The sequence below is a fragment of the Myodes glareolus genome, chromosome 11, assembly GCF_982192425.1.
Source record: "Myodes glareolus chromosome 11, mMyoGla1.1, whole genome shotgun sequence".
In the NCBI taxonomy this organism is placed as follows: domain Eukaryota; kingdom Metazoa; phylum Chordata; class Mammalia; order Rodentia; family Cricetidae; genus Myodes; species Myodes glareolus.
The window spans coordinates 87,986,837-88,003,176 of NC_142036.1; the positions used below are offsets into that span (position 1 = coordinate 87,986,837).

The 16,340-nt window shown below is 39.5% G+C and overlaps 1 long non-coding RNA gene across 1 annotated transcript; it reads left to right on the forward strand.

The window, feature by feature from the left end:
• Positions 1 to 361: 361 nt before the first annotated feature.
• LOC146892442 (uncharacterized) lies at positions 362 to 15,560 on the forward strand. Its single transcript, XR_015004349.2, has 3 exons — positions 362 to 616; positions 8,750 to 8,929; positions 14,347 to 15,560. It is a non-coding gene; the product is annotated as an uncharacterized LOC146892442 (long non-coding RNA).
• Positions 15,561 to 16,340: the final 780 nt, after the last annotated feature.

The following is a 16,340-nucleotide window of genomic DNA, read 5'->3' on the forward strand; positions in this document are numbered from 1 at the left end:
GTTTCTGTCTTCCTCATGTGAGGGTGAACTGTTTTAGAAATGGAATGTGTTCAATTACTCAATATTAAAAGCCTGAGTTTCATAGTAGACAATGAATCCAAGTTTAAAAACGAATTAAACTGAGCCAGGTTCCTGGCCTTGTGGTCTACCTATGCACTAAGGATACATATTTTCCTGGGGTAGACTTGTCAGGTTATATTTTTCTATGTGGGATTATGTGCTTCTGAAAAGAAGGGACTGCACTCAGCAGTTGCTAGCACCATACCAAAAGGGAAAAAAAAAAGAAACTTTGTATTTTGGGAATTTCATATGTATTTTTAAAGTTTTAGAAACATTTTCTTTTATATTCTTTCTTCAGACAACTTCCACTGCCTTCGACCCGCCTATCATTCAGCGGGCTGGGAGATCTTGGGTGGCTGTTAGAGCACCTCCCAGCACCTCCCAGCACCTCCCAGCACCTTCCAGCATCTTCCAGCACCTTCCAGCACCTTCCAACACCTCCTAGCACTTCCCAGCACCTCCCAGCACCTCCCACCCGCATTAACTGTGCCTATTCCGGTACCATCGTCCCCTCAGGGAGAGTTCATCTTATCCACGTGCTCCATTTGTGGGAATGGTGAGTTATTAAAGGAATTCCTTTCCAAATGTACATTGCAGACAGTTGGTTAAGCTGTTGGAAGTTTCATAGTCCACAAAGTTACTAACGCTACATTAAACCGTTAGTACAAATCCCTAGCAGTTTGCAGCAGTGAGTGAGAGACACGCATGTAAAATGCAGTGTTTGTGCACAGAGTTACAGAAGCAGCCCGCCAACTCTGAGTACAGAGTAAGCGCCATAGCAGGCCTCTGCTCTTCCGTCACTTCCTCCCACCACGCAGACACAGATACTCTTCACCTTCACTTGCTACCAGTGGCCACCCAGGCACAGCCGTGCTTACCAACGGGTAATTCAGTAACGCAACACACTCGAGTGTGTCTGGGTCACACACAGCGGGAGCTCATTATTTGTTACCAAGAAACGTTAAATTTTTAAAGTACTCTTTGGATTTGATCCAAGAATTATCTCATCCACACTTAACACCCAAGCCCCAGCACAAAGGCGCAGGTGAGTGAAGAATCTCACTGAAATATGAACCAAAAATCCCATCAAATCAAGATGCAGAGGAGGAAAGGGCTTCGGAGTCACTTGATGGCCATAATTTGAGAAGTCGTGTGCTTGTGAAGCCTGGCCAGCACGCAGAAGCACGGAATGCTGCACGTGATTTCCACCCTGAGACTGGGAATAGGAACAGCTTTGAGAATCGATGAGCATCCAAGCCAAAGAGGGAACAAGGGAGTCCTGAGAGAGAGAACCCCTTCATCTTCTTGTGAGCAGAAAGGGAATGTGAAATAGGCTGGCTGCCTTGTACAGCTGTATTGCTAGGGACAAGAAGAAGGGTCCCTGCAGCCCACTGAGAGCCAGGGTCCCTTCAAACACTTATTTACCTTACCTCCCTAGAGGAATCCAACCAACAGGAGGAGTAGCAGTTGGGGGTATGCTCCAAGCACAAAGCACATTGCTCTTTCTGCAATGAAATGTTCTTCCCCTGAGTTTGCAGACATTAATGCTCAGCAAAAATGTTCAGAGCTGATGGAAAAAGCAATTCAATTCACGTCTATTTGAGAATGATTGTTGACTGATGATCAAAGTTGCTATGATCGGTATCTTTTCATTCTTTTATGATGCTCATGAGTGAACTTACATTTTTATGGCCTTTAGGAATATTTATTAACTGCCAGTGACTACTTGAGAACTGGGGATAAAACGACAAATCAGATGGCCCAGGTCTGATGTCTTTTCAAGTTTACTGAGAAATATAAGCAAAAACAAAAAATCATGATAAACTGTTTGAGGCACTACGAGAGGAAGACAAGATGTTCTTGAAACCCTAGCTGAATTCCTGATTCAGTGTAAGGGACAGGGGAAAATTAAAGCTAATGATCTTGTCTCTACAATACTGAGAATTAATGAGTAAGAGCCACTAAATGAGAGTAAAAGCAAATGGTCTGTTTTTAAAGTGCTCAAGCAGAACTGTCCCAGAGCCAAAATGAAAGGAAGAGGATGGGAAGAGAGAACCAGAGAGGGGAAGAAGTGACGTAGGATTCCCATCTGTATGCTGTGAATACCATTGGTTAATAAAGAAATTGTCTTAGGCCTGTACAAGGCAAAACTTAGGTAGGCAGAGAAAACAAAACTGAATGCTGGGAGAAAGGAGGCAGAGGCAGAGAGAAGCCATGCAGCCCCACTGGAGACAGATGCCAAAACTTTACCTGATAAGCCACAGCCATATGAAGATACACAGATTAATGGAGATGGGTTAATTTAAGATATGAGTTAGCCAGAAATATGCTTAAGCTATTGACCAGACAGTATTGCAAACAATTTGGTTTCTGTGTGATTATTTTGAGTCTGGGCAAATAGAGACAAATAAGCAGGCTTTGTACTACTAATTGGCGCCAATGTGGCTAACTAAAATCCGCTTAAAACCTGAGAGAGTTTGGGAAGGAATTCTAGGCAAGAAAAAAAAAACAGTTAAGCATGGCTTAATGTCATGACTCCTTTAAGAGAAGTTTTCCTGACTTAGTGGTAGCAGAAAAAAAGGCATGGGGTTTTGAAACAGTGGCTTTCTGGGCTATGCTGCCAGGACAAACTCTGGCTCTTTCAGGAGGCTGAGCATCTAAATGGGGTTTGTGGGCACTGTGCTGCAAGTTACATGGTGGCAGCATGAGCCAGCTGGTTACCAGAGTTGAGGTGGTGAGGATGGCTCCCAACCAGCAGTCTCAGAGGCAGTGAATGGACTTCTGCCTTGTTGGACTGGGCAGAGCAAGCAGGCAGGACCGTATTTGCTCTAGCAATGCTGATGCTTAGGTTTTAAAGAAGCAGGTAGCATTTTAAGAAGAAGTCCTGGTCAGAAAAGGATTACAGATACACAATAAAGACAAATTCAGATGGAAAAGATCTCTAAATGGGTCACAGTGTTGGATAAAGGTACATAGGCTTGGGAGAGAGAAGAAAACGGGTATAGAGAGTTGGAAAAGAAATAAATTGATTTAAAAAAACAAAGTCTTTAAAGAGACAGAGTACAGACAGTTGTATATTAAAGAAATAATGAAAAATAAGCCACATAAAAATGGAAAATACATAGAGAGTCTGGATTGTGTATGTTATTTTGTTTTCTATGAATTCTTTGACTGTGATGGAGCTAAGTAAACAAGAATATACTTTAAATGTCTTCAAAATTTGGATCTAAGGATATGTTGCTTTGGAAAAAAGGTTTTTCTTTTGTTTCCACAGAAGAAGAGAACCTGTGGATTGCTTCAGGGCTAATGTGGTTTGATAGAACAAGACCACCCAAAAAGTCACCATGAACACGCCCCCCCAAAATACTTTACCCAACAAAAAATAGAAAGCAGTTTGGAGAGAGCTCTTCCCAAATTCCCTAAATGATTGTTTATAAATGTTTGTTTATATTTAAAGGCAACTATGCTATAGAGATGAATAATTTGCATTGGTATGGATCTTGGGTTATTGATGAAAATTTTAGGTCAATTTTCTTATATGTATATTTCTGTTCTTGATTAAGGTATTGTGTTTGTACAACTCTTTAAAAATGTAATGTGTAATTAAGAAATATAGGTTAATAGATAAGATTCTATAATAGTCAAGTGTGTAGTCATGCTTGTTAGGTTTTCTAGATATAGAGGTATTTCTGATAGTTAGGTATTCTTCAAATATTTCAGAGACCTTCAGAATATGGCAGTTAAAATGTTTTAAGAAATTAGAACTTTTCATGACAATGAGACACATCTGTTCCTGGGAGCGCAAATCTTCTTCAAGAGGAAGATGGGGATCAAAGAGGCTTGCTATGGAGTTTGTTAGCCGTTTGGGCAAGAAACTGCTCTTGCCTGGACTATTTGATGCTATGCTGGATGAATTGGACATGCAGGACCCACAGAGAAATGACTGCTGAACTTGACCAAAGGTGAGATGGTCCTTTAGGGTTCCTGCTTTATGAAGGAGACTGCGAAACATTCTGCAGGACACACAAAAAGTAACTGAAGACTGCCAGTATAAATGAAACTTGAAATTTTCTGCTTTTTTGAAAAGTCTGCTGGATATTATGGGCCTGTAGGCAGAATATGGATGCCCCAACAGTACAGAGGAACTTTAGGTGACTGTCTAGGCAGTAAGATATCTCTGTCATTTTCAGATTTTGGAAGTTGTTTACAATGCAGTTTCTGTTTACTAAGGCAATATTATATCCTTCTGGAGTCTTTGATGGAGCTGACGAACATATAGTGATAGTTTTCCTTAGTTATGATTAAAGATAAAATAAATATAAATAATGTACCTGTAATTCTTGCTTGACAACTGTTTTATGTAATTTTACTTAATTAAAGTTAAAACCTTCCTTTTGAGACCTCTGAGGGAGTAGATTGAATTCAGAGACCTTTGTAGGACCAACCCCAAACCAGAGACCTCTGGAGGAGCAGATCTAGACCAGGGACATTTGCAGAAACAGATCTGAGCCAGCACCTAGGCCAGAGAAAGCCTGAGACAGCAAACTCCACAGGAGCAGAGGAAATCCTGGGAGTGCTGAGTGATCTCCAGGAACATGGAGTGATCAACAGTGTAACAGGAACCTTGGCTCTGAGAGCACCATGAGGAGCAACCATCTGAACCTTGGATCCAGTGACACCTGGAAGATTAATCACCAGAGTCACAGACAGCCCCAGCTACACCAATTAGAGGAAAAGATGAGTAGACAAGGTAAGAACACATGCAACACTACAAAGAGCAACACAACAACAAGACTTGAACAACCAAATATAGATGAAGCAGAAGAAAATGACCTTAAAAAAATAACTTCAGAAGGATGTTTGAGATTCTAAAAGAGAAAATGAGAAATTCCCTCAAAGAAATGGAAGAAAAGGCAAACAAAAAATGGAAGATATCAGCAAATTTCTTAAAGAAAACCAAGAAAAATCAATCAAACATATGAAAGAAACTATTCAAGACTTGAAAACTGAAATAGGAACAATAAGGAAAACACAAGCCAAGGAAATTATAGAAACAGAAATCTTGAGAAAATGATCAGGAACCACAAATACAAGCATAAACAGATAATACAAGAGATGGAAGAGAGAATCTCAAGTGCTGAAGATACAATAAAGGAAATAGATCATCAGTCAATGAAAATATTAAATCTAACAAAAGCTTAACCCAAAATATCCAGAAAATATGGAACACCATGAAAAGACCAAATCTGAGAATAATAGGTATAGAAGAAGAAGAAATTCAACTCAAAATCACAGAAAAATATATTTAACAAAATCATAGCAGAAAACTTTCCCAACCTAAAAAAAAGATATGCCTATGAAGATATAAGAAGCTTACAGAACACAAAATAGTTTGGATCAAAAAATTTTCCTTGCCACATAATAATAAAAACACTGAACATACAAAATAGAGAAAGAATAGTAAGACTGCAAAGTAAAAAGGCCAAGTAATGTATAAAGGCAGACCTATCAGAATTATACCTGATTTCTCATTGGAGACAATAAAAGCCAGAAGGTCATGGTCAAGCATTATGCAGGCATTAAGAGACCACAGACTCCAGCCCAGACTACTATACCCAGCAAAACTTTCAGTCACCATTGAAGGATAAAACAAGACATTCCAAGACAAAACTAGATTTAACCAATACCTAGCCACAAACCCAGTCCTACACAAAGTACTGGAAGGAAAACGCCAACCCAAGGAAGTTGATTACATCAATAAAAACACAGACAATTGATGATCTCACAGCAACAAATCCCAAAAAAGGGACAAACACACAAATTATTACCAACAATGAGAATTAAATTAATAGGAGATAAAAATCACTGGTCATTAATATCCCTTCAGATAAATGGACTGAACTCACCTATAGAAGGACACAGGCTAAGAGCAGTTAGGGTTTCCTGCCCTGTGGGAAGTTCAAGTTCCTCCCCACTCCCTCCAGGTCTAGGAAGGTGAGCAGAGAGGGAGGAAGAGAGGGAGTGGGGAGAGTGGGAGGGTATTGGGAGAAGGGGAGGAAGTGGAAATTTTTATAAATTAATAAAAAAGAATAAATATTTGATTGACAAATAAAAAAAGGACACAGGCTAACAGATTGGCCAAATAGTATTTTGCAAATAATATGGTTTCTGTGTGCTTATTTTGGGTCTGGGCAGCCGGGAACAAACAAGTGACCCTCCTTCTATAGAGAAGAATAGGGGGAATAGGAGGCAGGACAAGAGTATAAACATGTATGTGGTTCTGAGGGTGAGTTACCATGACTAGTGTGGAACAGTGCAAGAAGTAATGTAAGGTGAGTCTGGACAAATGGACAGGAGGCTGGTCAGGTCAGAGGGCATTTTATAAGGATTGTGGCCATATAACATAACACAAGCTAGGGTACTGTTGAGAACAAGAGGAGTTGTTATTAATCCTTATGCCTGGATAAGGCATGATTAGAAACATGGGCTGGTTTTATTTAAGAAGCACTTTCAACAAAAGAATGACATGTTGGCATCTGCCTTAATGAAAAAAATCAATTTAATAGAGAATAATTTGGAGAAAATCAAGTGTCAATCCGGGGCCTTTAGATTAACTGAGAAGATTCAACAAGACTAACAATGAGTTAAAAAGATTCTACGGTGAAAAAAAAAATCAAGACCAATCCTAAGTTGTGTTTAGGACCCTGTGGGAGTACGAAGCTGTTGGAAGAGAACTCTGACTTGGAGTGGTGTGGTTAAAAGTTGTTCATTTTTTGTCGCAATGAGTTTGAAGAGCCTGAGAAAAATTCCAAAAGGATGGTGTACAAACATGTTTGCAGTACAAACTGGTTATTTATAAAGAGGTTGTAAGGACAATAATATTAAACTTAAAAATAATTTAAAATTAAATTTAAATAAATTAAAAATTAAATTTAAAAAAAATCCTTCTTAAACAAGATGGTTTACAGTTTCCAGTCATATGGATGCTTGCCTCTGAAAGATTCATGTTAGAAAAGAAAATCTTCCTCCATAAACTGAAGGTAATGGGAAGAGCAGGCACTGAGGGGTAATTAGGTCTTGCAGTGGGATTAACACTCTTATGAGGGAGACCCTAGTAAGATAGTTAACCCTGATATCATGTGAGCACCCAGTGAAAGTAGGCCCATGTTACACAACCAACTGCCATGGTCTAGTCAACGCCAGCCTCCAGAGGGCTCATAAACCACCAACTCTATAGAACTTCGCTAGAACGTTTGCCACCTAGTGGCTTGGTACAAAAAGCAAGGTTGGCAAAGGAGGATGGGAAAGAACAACAAAGAAAATGGCCATGCCCGAGCTTCTCAAGACGTCAGTAAAATCTGGACTGCAAGTGTACCGTGAATTCAGTCACTAGTAGGTCGTTTGGGTTTTTCTGTTTGTTTGTTTCTTGTCCTTTTGTCTTTTACATTGAATTTTCAAGAACATCTTGTTATTTTTAATCCAGTGATCAAAGTGTAATTGACATGCAAATGGACACAACGGTTGAAAACTGTGAAATTTCAAATGAATCTATTTTAAACTCAACTAAAGAGCAAATATCACCTTTCTGGCCTGTTTTTTTCTTTCATTTTGCTTTTAGTCTTTTATTTTTACAAACTGTATGTGCCTACTAACCTACCTCCTCTAAACACATATATTTTCTCGTTTCTACATTTGATGGCCGAATGGCAGCTCTTTAGAAATTGCATCAAACTCTCAGAACTAATTACCTTCTAAAAATGAAGAAATCCGGGCATGCATGCAGCCTCAGCTCCCATTAACAGTGTGAATCTAAGCAACGGGATGCATTTTGTGTATTCAGAATGGGGCTGGTTTCTAGCCTAAGTGTTAAAAACATGTTTTCTTTCTGCTTGCTTCTGCCCCTTGGCTTGTCTTAACCCCTACAGCCACTCTGCTTCCGCCTCTGACTTCCCCAGTTCTTGAATGTTGCACTTTATTGAGTCATTTTACCACAGAGAAAACATTGGGGGGAAAAGTATGACGCTGGAGCATTTGCCAAAACCTTGTACATCTGAGGATATCGCTATAATACAATAAAATCATTGGGTCATAATTCTCCCTCTGTCAAAACTTTGAAGTTATTTTTCATTGCATTATGGTGTGTTTACTTTTACAGAGGAGAAATATGACACTTACTAGATCTCACTTCTTTGAAAATTCCCTTTCTTCTTCTTTCTGAATGTTGGAAGAATTCCTTAATCTCAAAATTTAACAGTGTGCTGGGGTGTTTTGTTCATGCTCTGATACTGATTTTACTTGAAACGTTTTTACAGTGTCTAGGACTCCCAAGCCTGCTATCTGTGTGATCTGAGAGAGTTTTCCTTCCCCACAAAGTTGAGTACTGTTTCTAAACCATTTGTGTTCCTTTTCAGAAAAAAAAAAAAATCTGTATTTTTTAGGCTAGATTTTTAGGCCTCTGTTATTTTATCTTTCCCTGGTTTCTTCTTTGTTACATGACGGACTTTTATTCTGGTGCTCTTGCAAGAGTCTCTTTCTTTTTTTGGAGACTTATTCTGAAATGGTGTGGATTTTCCAAACACATTTTGTTTTGTCGTCTGCTTGGCTTCCTTTGATCCTTTTAGTGAAGGCTGGAAGAAGGTGGTTTGGGGAATTTCTGCTTGATATACTCTGCTTTTTCTTTCCTGTGTAGTAGAAGAAAAAGTGCTTGCTGAGAGTGAAGGAAGGCCAACATGGAAAGAAGACAGAACAGAACTAGCTGCAACTGAGAATCATAAATTTGTGGTTCGACCTCAAGGGACATAAATTCCGGTTGGGGCAAAGAAGTCGTGAAAGAATTACAACCGAACGGTCTGCTCCGGTGTGAGTGTGGGTGAGCAACACGAGCACATGGATGACTGTTTGTTTTCTCTTTTGATGATAATCAGAGATTTGAAATTGCACAAGGGAAAACTTCTTTTTCATCAAAAAGACTAAAACAATAATGACCATGACCACATCTTCCCACCAGCCCTTCCATTCTCTAATATGTTTCTAAATAAATTTACTACTGAGACAAACAATGTCCCCTAAAACTTAATTTCTCTTCAAAATTGTGTGTGTATGTGTATGTGTGTCTGTCTGTCTGCATGTTTGTATGTCTGTGTGTATATCTGTGTGTGTGTCTGTGTATGTCAGTCTGTGTGTGTGTCTCTATGTATGTGCTTGTGTGTGTCCATATGTATGGGTCTATGTATGTGTCTCTATGTGTATCTGCATGTGTGTGTCTGTGTGCATGTATCCATGTGTATGCATCTGTGTGTGTGTCTGTGTATGTGTGGCATATGTGTGTTTCTGTGTGTATCTGCATGTGTGTGTCTGTGTGCATGTGTCTGTGTATATGTGTATATGTCTGTGTGTCTCTGTGTGTATCTGCATGTATGTGTCTGTGTGTATATATCTCTGTGTGTATGTGTGTATCTTCATGTGTGTGTCTGTGAGTATGTGTCTGTGTGTGTGTGTCTCTCTGTGTGTGTACATGTACAGGAATGTGCATACACCGGTGTTTGCAAGGTCAGAGAAGGGCATCTGATGTCTCAGTCTGTCTGTTTCCACCATGTTCCTTAGAAATAAATCTCTCAACAAACCTTGAGATTTCTGGTTTTCAGTCAGACGAGTTAGCAAGATCCAGCAATCCTGTCACCAACCTCAGAGTATATGAGCTTTAGGTACACAAAGCCATTCCTGGCTTTTGTTTTGTAAGTACTATGGATCCACACTTAGATTTTCATGTTTGAACAGGAAACATACTTAACCACTGAGCCGTATTCCTAGCTCTGCATATTTAATTTCTTACACATTTTTAAAGAGTAAACGTTGAATTTCATCACTGCATTCTGAATATCTTTAATATCAAAATTAAATTAAAATAAAATGACTTTTTAAATATACAGTTATATTTAAATGATACTGGATGTATCTCACACTTATCATTCTGAGCATTTTAGTTTACTTTTGGTTATATGGTTCATATAGGAATAACATTACAAAATGGGAAGTATAAAGCTAAGTATACTCCAGAAATAAAGTATTGTGGTATTCATAGAGAATAAGGTAATGTTAATCTATTTAGGCTTTTCAGTTATATTTAAATTTTTCCAGTAAGTACAAAATGAAAATGTATTCGCTGCATTATTAAATTGTGCCTTTATCCAAGGTAGTACTAAAGAGACTTACTTTGGTCAAAAGGTTGGAGAATAAAATATCAGGAAAGTATAAAACAACAAAAAAATTGACAAGATGAGATTATACCACAGATTAAAAACCAAATTAAATATATAACAATGATTTTTCACTAGTCAACAAGTACCGTACTCTTTATGGGAAATATTGAAAAGTCCTTGTTTCCATTGTAGTAATATCCTGTACATAGACAATCTGCGCCGGCTACCATACCAAAATACCACGAGTGGGATGGTTTAAAAGACACAATTTTGAAGTTTCAAAATCCCAGATAAAAAGGCCGGTGCACTCTTGGAAGGATTTTCTTCTTGGTTTAGAGATGACTGCTTCTCACGATGTGCCTGTGCACAGGATAAAGAAAAGTGTGTGTTCTCTATTACTCCTTGTTTACCTGGCACTAACCAGGTCACACCGCAGCCCCGGCCTTGTGGTCTCATTTGACCTTAACTCCATTCTTAGAGCCCTCGTCTCCAACAATAGCCACACTGGGAATTAAACTTCAGCGTGTGAACTGGAGAGAGGGCACAAATCCCATCTCTAACAGGAACCACAAGGTGAGGCTAAAGCCACTTGGCTTAATTTTGAAGACGTCACTTTGGAGCTATTGATACAGCTGATGACTATCCTTAAAAGTCACAGAGGAGGCTGTATCTACGCCATTCCCAGCGCTCGAGGGCTTCTGTGAACCTCACTGGTGCTCACTCCACAACCTACCATAGTTGAGATGGAGGTGGGTGATGCAGGGATCAGACAGAGCAAGGGGCTCTCATCTGACTATCGTCAGACACTGCCATAGAAACGTAGACAAACACATTTGTGGCTTTCCACAATGTCAGAATTAATTTGATAGCAATAGATTCACCAATTTTAATGGTTCTGTTAGCAGTAATTTTCCAGATAATATGACTATCTTGGCAGCCTGGGCTAAATAAATGCAAGTTTTTATTTCTGTTTTCATTCCTTATATGAACTTTCCTATCACACATCATAAAGTAGATAGCAAATATATTTATGAATCTGTTGTATAGAGGCATGTTGTAGAATTAATATATTAAGGAGGTTACAGCTGAGTTGAAGGTTCAGAAATGGTCTAAGAGATTGTAGGTGAACGTTACTACCCCACCCAACCCCACAGCCATTCAGTTCCAAAGTAACACTAGAGGCTTATATTAATTATAAATTGTTTGCCCTCTTAGCTCAGACTTATTATTAACTAGCATTTACTACTTAAATTAACCCATAATTCTTATCAATGTTTAGCCACATGGCTTGGTACCTTTTCTCAGTAAGGCATTCTCATCTTTCTTCCTTTGTGTCTGGCTTATGACTGCCTCTCTGCCTTTCCTCTTCCCAGAATTCTCCTAGTCTGGTCACCTAGCCTACACTTCCTGTTGGGATAGTGGCCAATCAGCGTTTTTTAAAACCAATAGGAGTGACAAGTCTTCCCAGTGCACAGGAGCATCACCCCACAGCAGAGACTGTGCTGACCAGATAACGGACAAGGCCAGTGCTCAGAGGGAGCTGCTGCTGCAGCCTCTGGATTTGGGTCTGAGATTGACAAGGCAAAATTCAACTGTGAGGGAAAAGGTTTTAAGGATCCAGGGCTGTAAGCAGGGAATGAGGAAGTCAAGTCCAGATCTAGCAGAATGAGCAGGCATCAGAGTATGCCACATACCAACAGCCAGGGACTGAGCTAAGCCAAAGCTCCAGGAATGGTAGGTCAGTCTGTCAGTCCATGAAGCATGTGCTAGACACTAGATGGTGGACTGGCGTGGGACCTTTCTTCCCTATGTCTGAAATCCGTCCTTTAGGAAGACAGGAGAGGGATTGTACCTTTTACTTGATATAACCTGTCCAGTAAACTCTTGTGCCTGGTTTTTCTAGTCTGTGCTAATAAACCCATTGCCTCTATAATCTCAGTTCACTCCAATAAATTCATTTAGCTCCCCTGTTAATTTTAGGAATAAGTCATCTACATTACTGTGCTGGGTGGGCAGTTCGTAGAAGATGGTGCAGTTTCTGCCCCTCCATGTCTCCCCCACCCAGGGACCACAGTCACCTTTCCTCAAAACAGGGCCAAAGCTGCTTTTAAAATGAAGTTTCCTATGACACTGTACAGCCAGGAAAAAAAAAACACTATTCCAACTTAGAATAAGGCCTAGCCTGATCTCAACAATGGCCAAAGACCATCCACTCTACAGGCTAGGGGGCTGGGTCACAAAATCCAATGTTCTTCCTCCAAAAGTGTCAGTTATTCTCACAATTACTACACAGCAATTTTCTTTGAAGAGCTCTTGTCTTTGAATAGAGAACCTTCTGAGGTCCCATGACAGTCTGTTTAATAATTTATTTAACGTAATTTTTTTTTTTTGCTATAGCCTTATGATATATATCCTTCCCGGGTCCTATCGTAAAGAAGCCGTGTTCACATACAAATGCATTATTTCTACTTCAAACTAAAGATAATTTTAAGAAAATTGCTCCACAATTTCATAGCTTAGTAATTATAATTATTCTAATACTCTATTTGTCACATAGACATGCACTTATTTTTTTTTTAGCCTTCTTAGAACATTTTCCATTCATGTCGATCTTTGAGGTGAAGAAGTGATCTTATGAATGCTTTTATATTTTCTTTTGTTTAAAGCCAAATGTATTTCTAGACTAGACTATTGCCAATGGGTTGTGTTCTAAAGCAAAGCACACAGCAACCTTTTCCCTCTCTGTCACAGCTCGCTACTGAGCCATTTGTCCAGGACATTAAAATGACGTATGGAGCGCTGTTTATTACACCAGGAGGAAGGACCTGCCTCTTGTTTTCTCAGAAACCGTTGTTTTGTCTTGAACTTACCTTCCAGTGTGGTTTCCACCCTGTTCATCAGCCCAGGCTTCCTAGGTATATCATCCACAATCTGCCCACTTCTTGTGCAATATACATCAAACAATGGAGAAGTCGTTAAAGTATATTATTTTTAAAAACAGGTCTGGTACTTTCTTGGCTCTTTGGTAACTGTTATTATTGGAATTTTTACAATATTTTTGGAATTCAATGGGACCCTACAATTTCCTTGAGTGTAAGATTTCTTCTTTCCTGTGTTTTCATGCCACAAAACTGAATTTCAAAGGGAAACAGGAGAAACACTCCGCATTCTACAAGGAATAAAAGGGGCTCAGCAAATTCCTAATCTAATTAGCATCTTTAACAACTTAGATAATAAACTGGCTGCAGCGGCTCTTGACGCTCAGAGCCGCCTGTTACGCTGAGTTTCAAGGCGGCTGTAAATCAAAGGAGAAACTCTCGCGGCTGGGTGCTTGTGTTTGCTGCTTGTTCCAGTGCGAGGGGCTGATGGCTTTACCAACTGCTCGTTTAGACTGGATTTTTTTTTTTTTGACTTGTTAAGCATTTCACGTTTTGAAAAGAGGGCACGCACAGGATTCTATTTTGGCTCAGCTCTTCAGGCCAAAGTCTCATAACCTGGTTACTTAGTTTCTTCTAAATTATGTGTATATTTCAAGGAGAATAATGAACAACACAAAACATATGCAAAATGTTAAGAAGTGTGTGTGCTACACTTTTATACTTGACCAGAAATTTTATCATATTGTTGGGGTGCTTCAGTGATTTTTCCATTAGAACTTCCTTTGGGACACTTTTAGTTCATTCTGTAGTGCTGATGATGGCATTCTCCCTAAGGCCTGTGAGATGTGTGTGTGTATGCATATATATGAGCACATACATATACAAATATTCAGATGACGATATATATTCAGAGGAAGCAAGATTTTACTTCTTTATTTCAAAATGAACCTTCTACACAACTGAAAGACGTACTGGAATGAAACTCTCAGCTAGCATTTGAGGGAAAATATAATCCATTTGCGCGTGTCCCCATCTTACGGCTCTAGGAGTATTATGGAGACCTTAGCTATGGTGGTGACATAACCTAGGGTCAACAGGAAAGAGAGTCTTAACTGGGGGCGTCTCCATCAGGTTTGGGGGAGATCATCTTGACAGCCTTGATCGATTCGGGAATACCCGTTCTGACCGTGGTCCCCTTCTGGTTGCAGCCAAGAGAAAAAGACAAGGAAGAAGAAAAGTTCTCTGCTCTCTGTGAGCTTGGCCGTCCTTCTGGCTGGTGAGTCCATCTACCCCGTTGCTGCCACAGCTGATACCTTGACTGTCGCTGGTACCGCTTCTCCAGCCTTCGTACGGACCGAAACCCAGCAGCTTTGCAGGAATCCTTCCTCTGAAGCACCCAGCCTCTCCAGTGAGGCAGCACTGTTGGCTTCTCCAGTTGTATCGACAAGCCAATCTTATAGATCCTCTCTAAAACATGTTCTTATGTACTCTGGGAAATTCATATATTGCATTTTGATCTTACTCATCTCCCTCAACACCTCCCAGGTCTGACCCCATTCCGTGCCCATCCAACCTAGTGTCCTGCTATTGTTTGTTTATTAGCTTGCTTTTATTAACCCACCAAGTTCAATTAGTGCTACCAATACACTCCTGGGTGTGTGGTCATTCCCAGGAAATTAGTCTACCTGGGGCCACATCCTTAGAGAAAGTAGCTCTCCTTTCCTGGCAGCGGTAAGCTACCATCATCTCTTCAACAGGAGATGGATCTTTGTGACAGCCAGCCCCTACACTGGGACCGTATTTGGCTTGCTCTTGCTCAGTTCGTACGCATGCCATCACAACCACGGTGAGTTCCTATGCACTACTGCCCAGACGGGTCTAAGAGCAGCTGTTCTGTTGTGGCCATCCATTGTCCCTGGCTGGTGCATGCTTTCTCGATCTCTTCTGAGACCTCTGAACCTTAGGAGAAAGAGTTGTGATACAGACGTCCCTCTTAGGACTGAGCACTCTTGTATCTCTTGTTCTATGAATGTTGACCACTGTGGGTTTCTATGTTAATTGCCGTCTGCTGCAAAGGAAGCTTGTCTCGTGAGATTTGAGATGTGCAGCACTAATTTATGGTATAATGGTCAGTGGTCAGGGTCAGTTTAATATATGCTCATTCTACCGGTTCTGTTACAGCATCTGAGTGAAATTTTTTTGCCCATAGTCAAACTCATTTGTAGAATGCCTACATCATTCTTAATCATGTGACTACAGCTTAGGGGTTTTGATCAAAGTGCTTTATTTACTTTGTTATTCTACTTCGCCAATGTGTATTACAGAACTCAGATTGAGGAAGATCTTGGTCCTTATACAGCAGGAATGAGAACTAATTACTTTAAAGTATATTCAAAAGAATTTTAATTATTATCACATAATACACAGCATCTAGTAACTTAACTAAAATAAAATAATAAAATAAAATAAAAGGATTTTCAATTTGTCCGTGAATTAATAATGAGGGGGTTAGAATAAAATCACGGTAGGGAAAACATTAAATAACAACCTAAGAAATGTCTATCCCATTAATCATTGATAGATCATTTATAATAGTATCTCAGGATGCTAGTTTATATTAACTTAATCACAAGTATATATAAATAGCAATAAATAATGCAAATAAAGTGAACTTGTCTTTTTAATGATGCTCATTGTTCTGATAAGGACATAGTTTTGGGCAACCTATTTTTAAATATATTTACAAAAACAACATCAAAACCCAGCAATCCATTATCTTGCTATCTATCACATGAAAATAGCAAACATTTAGAAAAGTTCATTTCAACTGACGAAAATAACAGAGGCCCACTGGTAGGCAGAGGGTTGGCTGAATTAGAGATCAGATTCAGACCCTAAAGCAGTGGGTATGGATCCCATGAGACCGCATGGAAAAGGCTTCCTCTAGAGTTGGGGAATGAGAATGATGTGCACCTGTACTCACAGACATGCAAGCATGTGCACAGAGATAACAAGGGTTAACACTGTAAGGGTAGCTATGGTTTGGGATTATGGTTTACAAATATTTTCCTTTTTCTGTTTATCAATGTTTTGTGATGTAATTATATTACCATTGTTTTTATAATATTTATTTTTTTAAAGGCAAGCCTGGCCATTTTAACCCACTCTTCATGAATTATAAGCAAAGGCTTAAATAAGCTAC